The sequence below is a fragment of the Mytilus californianus genome, unplaced genomic scaffold (genome assembly GCF_021869535.1).
Source record: "Mytilus californianus isolate M0D057914Y unplaced genomic scaffold, xbMytCali1.0.p SCAF_7, whole genome shotgun sequence".
NCBI classification, from domain to species: domain Eukaryota; kingdom Metazoa; phylum Mollusca; class Bivalvia; order Mytilida; family Mytilidae; genus Mytilus; species Mytilus californianus.
The window spans coordinates 24,408,827-24,425,126 of NW_026262723.1; positions in this window are offsets into that span (position 1 = coordinate 24,408,827).

The following is a 16,300-nucleotide window of genomic DNA, read 5'->3' on the forward strand; positions in this document are numbered from 1 at the left end:
TCTTAAAAGCAAAAAACTCTAACTATAAAATATGAGGGCATATGCTACAGGCACGGGGACACAATCTACTGCATCCACACAGCACGAGTAACAAACCCTGCAGTAAATATAAAAATAAGAAGATGTGGTATACTGGCATTTCCATGGCATTCTAAATTTCCCTCCCGTCATCACGTTCGATCCCGTATTACATGACCTACCTAATGTATTAATTGTTAATTTGTTTTCGATCAGATCATGCATGAAATATTTGACACTGGACGCTAAGACAACAAAAGACAATCAACTAAAACTAGTTCCTATAAAACAACGTGATGATATCAACTTTTCAATTGTCAACTTCTCATTTTCCAGTAGTAACAATCACTCTGCCCCATCGATGGCGTTTACATATCTTATTTTATAACTATCGTTAGTTCTTGGCTGCACTATATGCACGAACTGAAGGGATGTGCTATTTGCACAAAAATTGCTCCAACAGAGTTATGAGGCAGAACATATGAAATCAACACTATGTACCTTTTACCGTCAACATCACAAATACATTGGCAGATACAATATATTTGTGTGTCAACACATTAGAGACATGTTTTGCAGTCATAGATATTTCAATACCATAATAATCGTCTCATCTGTAATGTAACCAATTTTTTCAATTTCCAGATTGTGACATGTTGACTGATTTTGGATTCGCATGACGGGGTTGGGCTAAATCAAGTAAAGCAAAAGATGCTAAGCCTATCGGTGCATCCGGTCTCGCTCCTGTCGGTGCCTTAATGTATGGTTCAAAGTTTTAGCATCAAATGAATTATTATGTAAAAAGCTATCAAAAGAAATATACTGTTAATAGCCAAATGTATATTTGAAAGGGAAATATAGTGTGCTGTCCCTTTTGTATCTTCTGTCTCTTTCTATCTTAACGATTTTCGTCTAGAAATACTAATTCATGGTTTTCATGATGAGATATTACAATAAGTTTTAAAAGGAAAGAGCCTGAAGAATTTTTCGTTGGTTGTTTTCTAATATATATTGTATCGTATTTTCATAGATCAATGTGATGATAAATTATGGAAGAATATCTTTTTTCAGTTAGTTGAAACATCTATTTATCTTTTAAGGCATTGAACAAAATGATGAGAATCACTAATATTGTATAGGATTAAATAAGGATGATTTGTTTTAATGTTATTTAGTGTTTCATAGATCAACTTCTGTGTAACTTTTATGTTAAGTCAGCAGCTAAGTTAACAAATCAAAGACCCATGTGTTATATCAAGTGAACTCAAACATTTTTTTTAATTTTTATGCCCTAGTTACGATAACAAGGACGGGCGGAAGGTTATGTTTTATGGTCTGTGCTTATGTCCCTGCGTCCGTTTGTCTGTTCCGTATCAAGAACCATTCTTTTTTATGTTTGTTTATATCCTTTTTTATATAAATATGAAAAATAAAAACTATAAACCCCTTTGGTACCTTCTACAATTTCGATGTAATGGTCTTAGTGCGATTTCGGAAAAAAATGCATATCTTGTTTATAATGTATTTTTTAAACATCGTTTTGAAGTAAGTTGATTTTTCCTGACTTTTAAATAAAATGTTTGTTATATTTGATAACATCAATAGTTGGAAACCGAACATACAAGTCTAATCCTTTTACGGTCCCCTTTTGCTGAGTGAGTTGGAGCCTTAGATTATTTAATAAATATTTATGTACGAAAGCATATCAGTATCGGTTCACTGATGATGACCTCTAAGACAAGCAGTCCAATAAAAGCGGTGTAATAGTAATTACAGATTCCGAAAAGTTCTATATGATCTATGTGACGTCATAAACATGTCATTTGTGCCTGAGAAGTCTCTGGTGATGCCAGGAAGTTATAAATTAAACGATTTACAATACATCCAATTTTCAAATTCAAAGAACCATAGATTTTGTGTTATTGTACCTTTTCAATTCCTTCATAATGCACTTTCTGAAGTGTTGAACGTCTATAATCGTATAAAAAACTTTACACTTTGTAGAATCGAAAGTCAGATTTTTTTTATTACTTTTTTAATGTATTAAACTGATGTCTTTTTTTTTTTTAACAAAAAAAGGAATAAACAAAAAAGGAGTTTTTTTTTTACTTTTTCCATTATAATGGTCAATTCATTCGATAACGCTGTAAAGACGTTTTATTTCAATTCACACAGAAACAGGTAAAGATTTAATTCTAACGAAACACTTAAAATAGATATCGTTTAAAAATTATTGTTATTTTATGCGTGTAATTCGAGTCAAATGACATTCATATGCTATAAAATATTAATACAAGCAAAAAGTATTCTAGTAACTATATCATATAATACAATTTTATTTTGTGGCATGAATTAATTTTTCATGAAATATCATTAATGAGCTGCGTCGGATAGAAATTGACCATTGGCAAGTGCACGTATACATTTGCATGTGATTGATTCGAATTCAAATACGAAATAAAAGATGAATTTTGGTCTGTTATGTAGGGTTCTTATATCAACTCATTTCAAAAACAGTAACAGACTTTGCATAAGAATTTTTCCAACCCTAAATAAGTAACCAGATGTATTGATATTCATTTGCATAATAACGACGCACCTCATTTTGAATTGGGTTGATATATCAGTGTACTTCAAACTTAAGATATACAAACGAAACAGGTTTGTTCTAGTAATACTTCGAAATGTTCTAATTTAAGAGAAAGCTTTAAATCAGCTGATATATTTATAAAAAAGGTAACTTCAATAACATCATAGAGTTAAGTTTAGATACATCTGTATGTGCCTATTTCAAGTCAGAAGGCTGTATTTTAGGATGGTTGTCGTTTATGCTGCATATCATTTGTTTTATGTTTATTGCTATGCACATAAATCAGGCCGTTGATATTTTAAAAAGTAAGATCACTAAAATACTGAACTCCGAGGAAAATTCAATCAGAAAGTCCCTAATCACATGGCAAAATCAAATGACAAAACACATCAAACGAATGGACAACAACTGTCATATTCCTGACTTGGTACAGGCATTTTCAAATGTAGAAAATGGTGGATTGAACCTGGTTTTATAGCGCTAAACCTCTCACTTGTACGACAGTCTCATCAAAGTCCGTTATATTTACAACGATGCCTGGAACGAGAATTGTAGAAATGGTATGCTATAAATCATGTCACCACCAAAGCACTGAGTACTAAGTTGATGATATGATAGAGGAATAATATTCCACCAGCAGTGATGTCAACCAAGTGGTAGTAAATGAAAATAACACCTAATAAATGTCATTTGTTTGAATTTTAAATGAATCGTTTGGTATAAAAACACTAATTAATAGCCCCGTTGCTTTCTATGTGAAATTCTGCAATTTCAAGCATTTATGGCTTCTTTGTCTGAAGTTCAAATAAAGTTTCAGTCATATCATGTCAAAACTATACTTTATCCTGACTTGTGCTAAAACATTCAACATACCTTTAATTGCATATTAGAGCGCACTGGTTCCCGGAAATTTGATAGTACAACAACAGGTATTTTTGAACTGAACAACATGCCAAATGTGCCCTCCTATTATAATTTCATAAAAAAAATATTATTCAAAAGAAACTTTCAACAAGGGTTTTTACAGTGATCCCAAGTCCTTATGCTTTCATTTGATACCAAAATTACCCAAATAATTTGCTAGAAAAAAATGTTTGATACTTAGGAAAGCTAACCTGGTTTTAAACCAAAAGCGAAACCAAAGCAATGGCTTGTCAAAAACTGGCGGTTTTCCATTCCTCCAACATAATTTTACTTAACAAATCTGCTGGTTAACATGTCTCATGTCCAAAATTAGACGTCCTTTACCTGAGGATAAGTTAAACGATACAGTTAAAGGGTCATCTACATGTAGTCTGTTTGATCATTGTGATTCTTCTCCAATCAAATTAACATCAATCAATTCCTGCATAGCCTTTCTACAAAATCTTTTATGGTCTCGGACAGATTTATTATTTCTCAATAAACATGATAAACACTCTTTTGTACTTTAATTCTTTGGGTATTTATAACCAAACTCAATTACTAGTATAACTAATTATTTACACTTTTCCAAATAATCTAATGAATTGTTCAGTCCATTTCAAACGTTTATAGTAGAAGTACAAGAATCAAACTCATAAAAAATGTCAAAATTGTTTCAATGATCTGCCTTAGAAATATCTGCAAATCTCAAGAGATGAGACTTCTCTTGAAACTGCGTTGTTTTTCCCTTTTATAGTTTTGGGTCTAGTGTCCAAACAGTTCACACCCATAACTGATGTCTCTGAAACCAGAAGTTGACGGATTTTCATCAAATTAGGTAGAGATCGGTCCACACTCAAGGCACGACAGTGATGCTAAAAGCGATAATGCACGTCAAAAGATGGGATAATGACAACGACAAGTGGAACATACATATGTGGTCATCTGTGATCCAGATATTCCATATTGATCACTTGATCAACAAATTCATGATAGCGTCCATCAAAGTGTTAAAGGGATGACTGTGATTTCATTTGGACATTTTATGCAAACGATGAATTTTAAATGTTGACCCTCTATCAAGGAAATCGTGATAAGAAACGCAAGTCTTGGACTATCGTATTAACTGATAATGCATCTTCAAGATCCAAAAGTATGTGTACCTAATAAAATTATTTGATATATGACTACTATTCGTTAATTTAAAAAAATCTATTATATCTATGACCACCAAACGTTTATTTGTGTGTAAATAAGAATGAAAGATAAAAACAAATAGTGTGAAATCATTCGTCTACAAGTATCCTATAATGAGCACAAAACCAGGTGTGTCTCCGATCCATATATATATGTACCTTCCAAAATACAGAGCTCCATTTCAATTGTTTAACTTTGATTGGATATTCGCCTGAATAGTAGTTATAAATGGAATTTAATGGCAACTGCAATTACCTCGGTTTCATCCGAGCATAATAGACATAATAAACAGACGTGTTTAGTGCAATAAATTCCCGATGTAAAGGTGATGATTGGTATAAAAGGAATGAAGATAACGATTTAAAGAACAAACACACATCATGTCATTACTATAGATATTCTGATACGTTACAAATATTAATACCGTCGAACATTGAAAATGCTGAAGAGGACATATAGTTATCTTCTCATTTTCTGTTGTAGTGGAATTCTTGGTGAGTTGTTATAATATCAAGAAAGGAAATATATGATTTAAATATTTCATTTTATTTTAACACAATACAAAATTTTATTACTAACTTTTTAAGAGAACTTTTGAAAAAGTGTCTTTGGGACTTTTCACTTCATTACTTTTTGTTATAGGCAGTAAATCTATTATGCAAAAAAAAAAAATAGTTTCACAAAGTTGTAGAATTGTTCTGGTAACTACATTAAGAAGATATTTACTTCATCTTGTAGTCTTTTTGACAATACCGATACTAAATTATAAAAAAGAGGCGACAAATACCAAAGGGATCAATAAACGGTACCAACTTTCATGTACCAGATGCGCATTTTCGACAATTTTCAGTGACGCTCGAGGCCAAACTAATTTAAAAAAATTATAAGCCTGACTCATATTTATGTTTCTTTCAGGCGAAGAAATATTGATCACCCTCGAAGGAAAAAAGGACAAGCATCTTTTGTCCGAATTCAATGTCTTACCAACACAAGAGAAGTTCACAACTTTTAAACTCAAGTCATGTTATGAAGGTATAATCTGGTTTTTGTCAAAAAGCGCAGATTTTGACAACGATTTCGTGTTTTATAAGGCTTATATTGGAGCATTGTACAATACACTTTCAACTTTAAGTGAAACCAAGGATGGAACAGTGATTGAATCGCAGAGGATCAGCGGCCCGCAAGTGGACTGCAACAACTACAAACAGTTCTGGTTTAGTTGGGACGATGGGTATTTAATGGTAGGAAAAGGAAGCATTAAAAACAAAGGTGTTCTGCTGATCCATCAACCAAAATGTCCTTTAGACATAAAACAGATCGGTATAAGTGGTCACGACTTAGAATCACACTGGATTTTTAATACAAGTAAAGTACATTTTTTTAGATATAGATTACGGGTTTTTTGCTGTTATGACATTGATTTGTAATTTTTGTATTTTTTTTTTTTTTTAATACTACATAAAAAGAGATGACAGGAATAACAAAAAGTACCACACAGTACAACAAACCACACAAACGAACAACACCCGAATCCTCTGGAAAAAACAGACGTACAAACAAAAACAAACAACAACGAACAACACTTCGTCCAGATAAGCTGACTTGGAACAGCCTAAATAATTATTTGATTTTATTTTAATTCAAGTTATAGATCCTACAAAAACTTTTATCAATCATCAAATATTTCGACGCTCGGCATACAGTTTTTAAAATGTATCGGTCGTTTATTGATCTTGACAATATACATCCAAATAGAGTAAACCACAAAAACAAAAACAAAATCATGATAAATAGGCAATATGTACAGAACAGGTATTTACGTCAAATTTTAACACTAAATCAAGACATCGACCTTGAAAATAACCAATTATTCACATTTTTGTCACATTTTTTCACAGCAAACTCAAATACAACAACTCAACAGGAACATGGGAACACGAAAGTTATTTCAAGATACAGACTTACATTAAGCTGTCCAGCAAGTCGAGTTGTTCTGACTATGGATACCAGAAGTACAATTGAATGCCTGATAATATGTACATATGACAAAGAGTGTAGGAGAGCAATGTACAAATCCGATATATCACCTAACTGTGTACTGATGACAGGTGAACCTGTAAGAGATGGGACACATCCAAATTACATGCATTCACATTAATTAACAAGTTATTTATACTGAATGCATTATAAAAAAAAACAAGTCATTGATAAGAGACATGAGAAATGACAAACATGACAAATTTCTATTTGTTTTTTTTTTGCTTTTTTTTTCTGTTGTAATATACTTTCATATACTGACCTGATTATGGTGAAATACCTTTTCACTTATTTATATTGTATACATCTATGGCCTTCAAATATTTCGCGTTGAATGTTCCTGATGAGGTTTAATCCAGAAAAGAGCTTCGGATGCATGAAGTTAATAAAGTGTAATTTTCATTAAGGTATATAATGAATTGTACATGGTATGGTTTTTTTTTATTTAACACACCATATCTATTCAAAACTAACATAATCTCTCTAACAGAGTACTCGGTGTGTCGGGTTTATACGGCTGTGATATTGAAAAAGCAATATGATATTCTCTCTCTATTTTATAATAATGTATGCTATTGTAAAAATCATATGCATAGAAAATCTTAAGCTCTTTCTGTACATCAATATCAAAGTGGTCCTGCTAATCCTAAACGTGATGTACTAAAATTCAAAATTTGAACATCAAGTTCAGATTTTATGAATGAATTTTCTACTTACCACCTGATACTTTACATAAAGGATTTATCTCCCTTTGACTGTTCAGACTCGCAAAAAAAATTAAAGCGTCTTGACGACCCTCATCTCAATCATATAATCATAGTCACCAAGACGCATGCGTCACCCTACCAAATCAGTTTTATTTTATGGTCATTATACCAAATAACCATAGTTACAAACCTGCTCGTGCATTTTCCATTGTTATTCAACACAAAATAATTATCTAAGATACCTGGGACGATCTCATTTCAAAATGGATTTCTATTGTCTACTTATTGTACCTCGAACTTAAATACCCGGTGTAGGTCTTTAAGTTGAGGTTCAATTTACTAAAAGTTAATCGGGCATGACTAATTAGATGCGCCCTCTTAAAATCAGGGGGTCCGAAATAGGATCGGGAAATAACACCCAGCAAAATATCATAATTTACAATTTTAGAAAATGTTTGATTCAAAGTGCTTTTGGTTGCTTTGATATCTCCATTCAATAATCAATCGTTGGAAAAACTAACCTGTCCCGAACCGAGAGATATTGGCTGCAATAGGAATTTATTTAAATAAAAAAGTCTATATCTCATTTACTTATAATGGCCGTTATTGTTTGTAAATTCATGACGTTTTGTTTTTTGACATTCGTCTACCGTGGAGAAAAAAGAGGGAAGGAGGGCTACTAGTAATTTGATTTTGATTTTTGGTGTTTTAACGCCACTTTTAAGCACCGCTTTTGGGCTATTTCAAATAGTTTTTATTGGTGGAGGAAGCCGGAGTGCCCGGAGAAAACAACCGACTTTCGATAGGAAAACTGACAATCCTAGTCAATTAAGATTGGAGTCGAGCGCACCCGCACGTGCGGGGTTCGAACTCACAACCTCAGTGTTGACTGGCTAGTGATTATAGTAGTACCTACTTAGACCACTCGGCCACGTCTGGTCAATGGAAGAATATTCAGGACGATAACATGTAAGTAGGTGTTTTTACACATAAGCTTCCAAGATATTAGTTCGCAAGAAAAAATGTCACCCGACCCGGGCACATTTCCGACTCTGAGCCGACCAGTCTGTGCTCCTACTCTATGATGTCACGTTTTAAGCGCCAAGTAATAGCCAATACTAATTTAACGTCTTTGTTTTGCCCGGTCGGGATTCAAACAAACGACCTCCCGCTCTCGAGGGGAACACCTTCACATGAGACCAACCAGTAGAGCGGTAGTACATAACATACCAAAACCTCAAGTACAATTAATAAACAATACAGTTTCACAGACTTCTCACAGTTACTAAAGCGAGCTAAAAGTATCTAACCTAAATTAAATGCGTGAAATGATATTGTAAACTACACGTAAACATCGATGATCGACTTTAGTGTAGATTTCATGGATCAACGCTCTCGGCAAATTAAAAACTCTTGCACAATAATTTGAGTGGTCCGAATGTGGACAGCTGTTGCAAGTCTAAATTTCTGTCCTAATTCAATATACCTTCATTTTCCAGTGGTATTTTATAGTTTCATGTCCAACCTCACTGTCGACCTCCTATTGCACGACCTACCTATTGAGTATTGTATTTAAAGACTTCATGTGTTATAGTCATGAACATGCATGAAATATTTGCCACTGGACGTAAAGCAAACACCAATCAATCAACTTCATAAATTGTTCCATGTACTTAGCACTCAAAGACAAGATCTTGTAAACTGCTATGAGGTACTATTTCTTTTAAATTTTTATGTTTTTTTTTGTGGTTTTTTTTCCTTCAATTTATTACATAAGTGACTGCTTATAAAAAAGTTTTAATATCTTTTTACTATGGTTCTTATCTACTGTTTTAATACGATTTATAACATGATGTTTTGTCAGGAAAGGATAAAACTAAGAAAGGTAAAAGTTTTTTCAGGTGTTTTGCTTCAGTTGGACACAAAATGGGAATAAGGGACGACTTAAATGAAAGAGTTTGTTTTCATATATTACATCGAACCTACGAATATATGTCACCTGAACACGTTTTGACTGGGTCAGTGAAACCTAGCTGATGCTATAGATGTCACATTTATGCTTTTTAATACGATTTTATTCATTGAAGTTTGCATGCATAGTTTTTATTTAAAAAAAAAAACAAAGCAAGATCTATTAATTAATTGGACTGAACAGACAACACTAATCATTTTGCATTCGCATGTAACGCAGTGTAGGAAAATTACAGAATCAAAAAGGAATGAACATTTACCGGATGAATATTGTGAAGGACCTTATGCATTTAGGTCTGTTCGATTAAAAGTTCTGAAATAAGATGTTTAAAAATCTAATTGATGGAAGAATTTACTTACTGTTTTCTTTGGTCTGGTCTGTTTTATGATTACTGACAGATTAAAAACATCAAATATATATATAACAAGAAGTTGTTGTGCAGAATATTCATTGGTCAGTTATAAATGAGGTATGTATAGGGTTTTGAATGCCTCATTTATTATATAAGAAATCGTTATTTTGAAAAATTGGATTCAAAAATATAAATTTCCCCCCTAATTTTGTAAAACTATCATTTGGTGTTATTTTAATGCTAAACAAAATATAATAAATGAATAATTGAATGATGTACTGCCATTTAATCGGTCCGTTTCCGTTGCAATTTGGTAACTGTTAATTGCATATATCAGTCTGAGCACTGTTTAACTATCATTTAAGGTAAACATATTTTAGACTCGTCCAATTCAGGGGAATTAGGTTTCTGCGAGTGCTTTTTGTGTACTTTTCTTATTTTTTTGACGGTTTGTAAGTCAGTAAAAGTTCAATGATTAAGTTAATATTGACATTAAAAGACCTCCTTACAAAAAGGGCTATTCAAATCCCCTCGCCCTTCGGGCTCGGGGATCTGAACATCTAATTTTGTTCGGAGGTCTTTTTATATCAATATTAACTTATCATTGATCTTTTACTATTACAAAAAATATACTAAGTGGGGAGGTAGGGCGGGCAATTTCTCAGGTGGTAAGTAGAAAATTCGTTAATAAAATCTGAACTTGATGTTCAAATTTTGAATTTCATTTCATTCATTTTCTACTTACCACCTGATACTTTACATATAGGATTAGATTACAAAACCTTACCTTCCATTGGAGGTCGGGTAATTTTTCTATTGCTCTGCATATCTTTTCTTCTCTCTCCTTATCTCAGTAGATGTTCAATTTTCTATTTACAAATGTACATATTTACAATGTTCTTTTTTTTTCTATTTTTTTAAATGTTGTTTTTTTGTGCATCCAAGCAGAAACAAAAAGTAAAATCACAAAAATACTGAACTCCGAGGAAAATTCAATCGGAAAGTCCCTAATCACATGGCAAAATCAAATGACAAAACACATCAAACGAATGGGCAACAACTGTCATATTCCTGACTTGGTACAGGCATTTTCAAATGTAGAAAATGGTGGATTGAACCTGGTTTTATAGCGCTAAACCTCTCACTTGTACGACAGTCTTATCAAATTCCGTTATATTTACAACGATGCATGAACAAAACAGACATTATAAATAAAATAGTCAAAATATGGGTACAGCAGTCATCACTGTGTTACAATATCAAAACAAACAATTATTTACAAAAAAGAACAAAAGCATCTATCAAATTAAAAACCACATTCATTGCTTCGCGTGTCTGACGTCAGAAAATGTAAACGTCACATAAGAAGAAATTTTGTCATTCAATGTTAATTCAAAACAATTTTATAATTTCACATGGGGAATGTTGGTATACAGGGTTAAAAAATCAAAAGTTATGTTAGAATTAATTTCAGAAATAGACCGAGATTTTAAATTGTCCAGAAGTTCTTTAGAATTTTTAAGAATCCACATATGGTTAATACCACTACGGGAGTAAAATAAATTTGTCGTTTGTCGTTCAAAGTATTTTCAAATTTATAATAGAACAATAACATAATGACATATAATAGAACAATAACATAATGACGGGATCTTTTAAAGTACAGAGTCACGTTATAAGAACCACAGAAACACAAAACGTCGCATATACAAAACACACCAGCAAAAATGAAAGATAATACAAACACATTGACGGGATGTATAAGTACCTAGCCACGTCAAATGGATATCACAGAAAACAAACCAAACAGTAAAAGTAATATTAATAATAGAACAAAGACAAATGAAAGTACAATATTACACGTTGTTAAGATGATAAACAACGTCAGTATGCAGAATCTATACTTCAAGACCATCATGTATTATTTGTGAAGTTGATACGGAATATTTATCAACAAGGGCTTGGTACCTTCCGATGAACTTTTTTAGAAAAAGGACGAGACGTTCTTTGACATACCCCTGGTTCATCAACTTTCTGCTCAGACACTGGTGACGTTTTACAAAGTCTGAGTAGGAGATGCAAGCTCTTGAATATTGAATAAGTTGGGAAATGTATATTCCATATTCCAGGTGAAGTTGGTATATTGCTACTAAGGTGGGGGAAATTTATAATTTTAAAATTAAAATCGTCTCGTTTGTCATAGATTCTGGTGCTGAGATGACTGTGTATGTCAAACTTTCACATCCACATTTCTAAAGTAAAATTTAGTAAAAGTTGTATCTGTAGACCAATCTGCCGATTCAAGAATACTTTTCATTATTGCTCCATTAAATAGAGCCCATGATGGTCCAATCGCTCTAGTGGAATGTGCATTCACTTTAAAATCATCTTCCTCATAGGCCATTTTAATCGTATTTACAATCCATCTTGCAATGGTCTGTGAAGAAACAGGTTTAAAAGGTTTCACTAAGGATAAAAACAATTTGCCTTCATCTTTTCTCACTTTCTCAGTTCTCTTTAAATAGATGGCAATTGCTCTCTTTGGATCCAATTTCTTATTGTCTTTAAAACATGGTACAAAAATGTTTGAACCATAATGATTCTGTCTGTCCTGTTAAGACAATCCAGATCTTAAAAAAGTAAAACCTCTACTTTGAACATTGACAAAGCCCTCTCCAATCCTTTACGTTTGAAGGTCTGAGCATCTCATGAACGTCGTGACTGCTGTAAGAAAAATAACTTTATAAGTTACAAATTTAATCTCAGCTTCACGTAAAGGTTCAAAAGGTGATTTTTGTAATATGTCTAGAATTTTATGCAAATCCCATCCAGGTACTAATTTCACTTTTGGTGGTCTTGAATTGAATACCCCATTTGCCCTGAAAAATCTGACCCTTCATGTGACCCCCAAAACCTGTTTTGGAAGCATCTGTGGTTATTGTTATATTGGCTGACCACTGGTGAAGTGATCTGCCCTTGGCTGTGTTGGCTCTGTCTAACCATCATATCAAATGACTTTTTAGGTGTAGTGTAAATGGTATTTGACATAGTAGGTCCTTTGACGAGGGTTTCCACTAATGTAGTAAATGTAACTGGATAGGCCTCATAAAAAGTCGAACACTTGGGATCATTTCTATGCATGATGCTATTAAACCCAATAGAACCAAATAATCCCTTGCTGTGTTGTGCCCCGTCATTACATTTTGAATTGACATTTCTAATTTGGTCAGTCTCTCTGAAGTTGGTGACACAATTTTCTTTTTGAAATTGAAAAGTGCTCCTATGTATGTTATTGACTGAGCTGGGATCAATGATGATTTTTCTAGATTGACAATAAACCCCAACCTTGTTAAAAGATTGAGTGTTTTCTCTCGATCTAATACAAGACTGTATTTCTGCATATTTACTAGTCACCAGTCGTCTAGATATGTCGCTAGCCTTACATTCTGAATTCTTAAATGAGCGGCTATTACTGTTACAATCTTTGTAAACACCCTTGGAGCTTGAAATGGGCCGAAACATAGTGCTACAAACTGATACATTTTGCCCTGTATACAGAAGCGTAGGTATTTTCGATGTGATTTGTGAATGGGTACATGTAAATATGCATCCTTCAGATCGAGAGACAAAGCCCAATCTTGAGGTTTTACTAAATTTAGGACTTTTGTCAAAGTGTCCATTTTGAAGTGCTGCTTCACTAGATACTGGTTGAGGGGTTTCAGGTTGATTACTGGTCTCATTTTATGGGGAACTCGAAAAAGAGTACTGCAAAAACCTTGACCTATTTCGGATTGAGGTACTGTCTCTATTGCACCCTTTTCTAACAATGCGTCTACCTCTGATAAAATAATAGGAAGACTCTGTGCATTGCCTTGTGTCTGCTTTATACCTGTCCAATGAGGTTCTGTCTGAAATTCCAATTTGTGACCTTCTTTTAGAATTTTTAAAATCCATTTGTCGTCTGGTATTTTTTGCCATTCTCTTACAAAAAACCTCAACCGTCCTCCCACCGGTATCTGGGGAAGCAGCGCTAAAATCTTGGCGTCAGGAACAATACTTATTTTTGGCATTAGAAGAAAAACGTACCCAAGGTTTATTTGTTGAGTTCTGCTTTGCTGTATATGTAGTTCCTGACTTGAAATCAGCTGCCGGTTTCTTTAGTATTTTGAACCCATTGTCAAATTTCCCTTTCTTAAAACCACTGTCATTTGTTTCATTGGTACTGGTTACTTTCCTCTTCATAGGAAGAGAGCTAGGTACCCTTTTTAAATTCGGTAAACACTCAGCAAGTTGTTTATTTCTCTCTGTCTTTTCCTTAAGTTTCTCGTCAAATTGAGAACCAAATATTCCCTCAGAAGTAAGAGGTTAAGACATCACAGTATTAGCATAATCTTTTAAATCACTAAGTCCTGTGTCATACATTGTTGCTCTTCGCCTAACCATATGGTGAAAAGAATCAGTCCTAGACATTTGATCGAATGTTTTTGTAGATAACGCAAAAATGTCTCTCCCATTTTGCACAGCACTATCTAAATTAGGTGTATCAGACTGTAAATTGTCCAATAAAATACCAAGTGCCTGTTGTGTATAGCAAGATGTTATCAAACCCATTCTTGCCGCTAATTGTCCCTGATATGCATTTTCTCTAAAGACTTTAACTCTTTTTACTGAATAAACAAGGAACTCTACCGAAAGCTGCTTTAGGTCCAAATCTCTTGACTAACAAACTCTCTACGGTATTGTCAAAAGTAGGCACATTGAAATAATTTTCACAGCTAGGGTCTACTGGAAAACTTTGTCTATAACTGTCTCGAAAACAAGTTACCTTCTGAGGAGTATCTGACCTCCATGCCCCTTTCAAAATATCAATTTGATTCTGTTCTAATATGATACCAGTCTTGTCTTTGGAGCGATATGCATAAGCATCTTCTCCAAACTTTTCTCCTAGAACATTACATCTAGTTTTCTGATTAGAGTCTGTTGTACTAGTAGCTGTACTTGTATTCTCAGGTTTGTTACCCAAATACCTTTGAAACCTTTCAGAAGATTTTACACCTTCAAGATCCAGTAATGATCTATTGTCTATACTAGATGCATATTCTGAATGTTCAGATGCATTTTCACTGAACATAAAACCACTATTTTGTCTTTCATTGTCTGACACACAAATTGACAAAGTATCTAAATTCCCGTGATTTGGCTGCTCATCAGCAGATATCAGGGGTAATATTGGTCTGCGAGCTGCACTACATGCCTCGTCTGTGACCGTTACAGTTTTTGACCTAGTAACCCCCGCTTCGGGTTCTGTATGCCTTTCAACTGCCAAAATGTTCACTAGTTGACCTAACTTTTCATTCAAAGATGAATACTGTTGCTCTTGCTCAGCAAACTTAGCATTCATACGACCTTCTAAGTCATGCACATCGTCTTTTTTCTTTGAAGACCTTTTCTTACCGCTACGGTTTTGTTTCTTTTCGTCCGCCATGTTGGAAGTTTCTGACATAACAGAAGCGCTTTCTTCGTCTGCTACAATATCAGAGCCTTCACTTCTCATTCTGCCACGCTTTAAATCAAATCTTGAAACAACAGAAGTTGTTCAAGAACGTCTGAACTCTTTCGCGCAGAAAATAAAACTGATTTGGTAGGGTGACGCATGCGTCTTGGTGACTATGATTATATGATTGAGATGAGGGTCATCAAGACGCTTTAATTTTTTTTTGCGAGTCTGAACAGTCAAAGGGAGATAAATCCTATATGTAAAGTATCAGGTGGTAAGTAGAAAATGAATGAAATGAAATCTGTTTATTATGAAACCAGCTATTTATGCCTATAAAAAATTTCTACCTAGAATGACTTTATTAAGATAAAAATACTGGCTAATAATGTACGAAAATGTGTCACGTTTAGGATAAGCTGGACCTTTTGCTGTCTAGTGGATCTTGACTCCTTAAATCTGATAAGGTGTAACATCACTAATTAGGGCCCGTTCTGAACAAAACATACCAGAAAGTAGTACATATTTAAAACAAAATATTTCCTACGAATGGGCGAAACTTTCAAAATATAGAATATTTTGGTAATTTTATTATCAAATGAAAGCAGAATGACTGGTGATTGTTGTAGAACCCTTGTTATAATTTTGATAACAAAAATAATGTATGAAATTTAAAAAAGGAGGGTATATTTTCCCTTTTTTCTCAGATCTGAAGTACCTGTTTTGGTACTTCCAAGGTTCAGGAACCAGTACATTCTTATATGCAATTAAAGGTATGTTGGTATCTTCAGTACAAGACACCATAAGGCCATAATGTGTTGCTCGGACATGCAATGACCGTCTTTTTATTTGAACTTAAGACAAAAGAGCTGTGACTACTTTAAATTAAGAATTTAGCATAGCAAACAATGGGGCGATGAATTAGTGGTGTTCCTCCTTAACATTGTCGTGAGAAAATTAGGTATCGTAAATAACGATATTTTGGTGTAAAGATATTTTTCGGTTTTTACCAAAAAAGGTAATTTGCGGT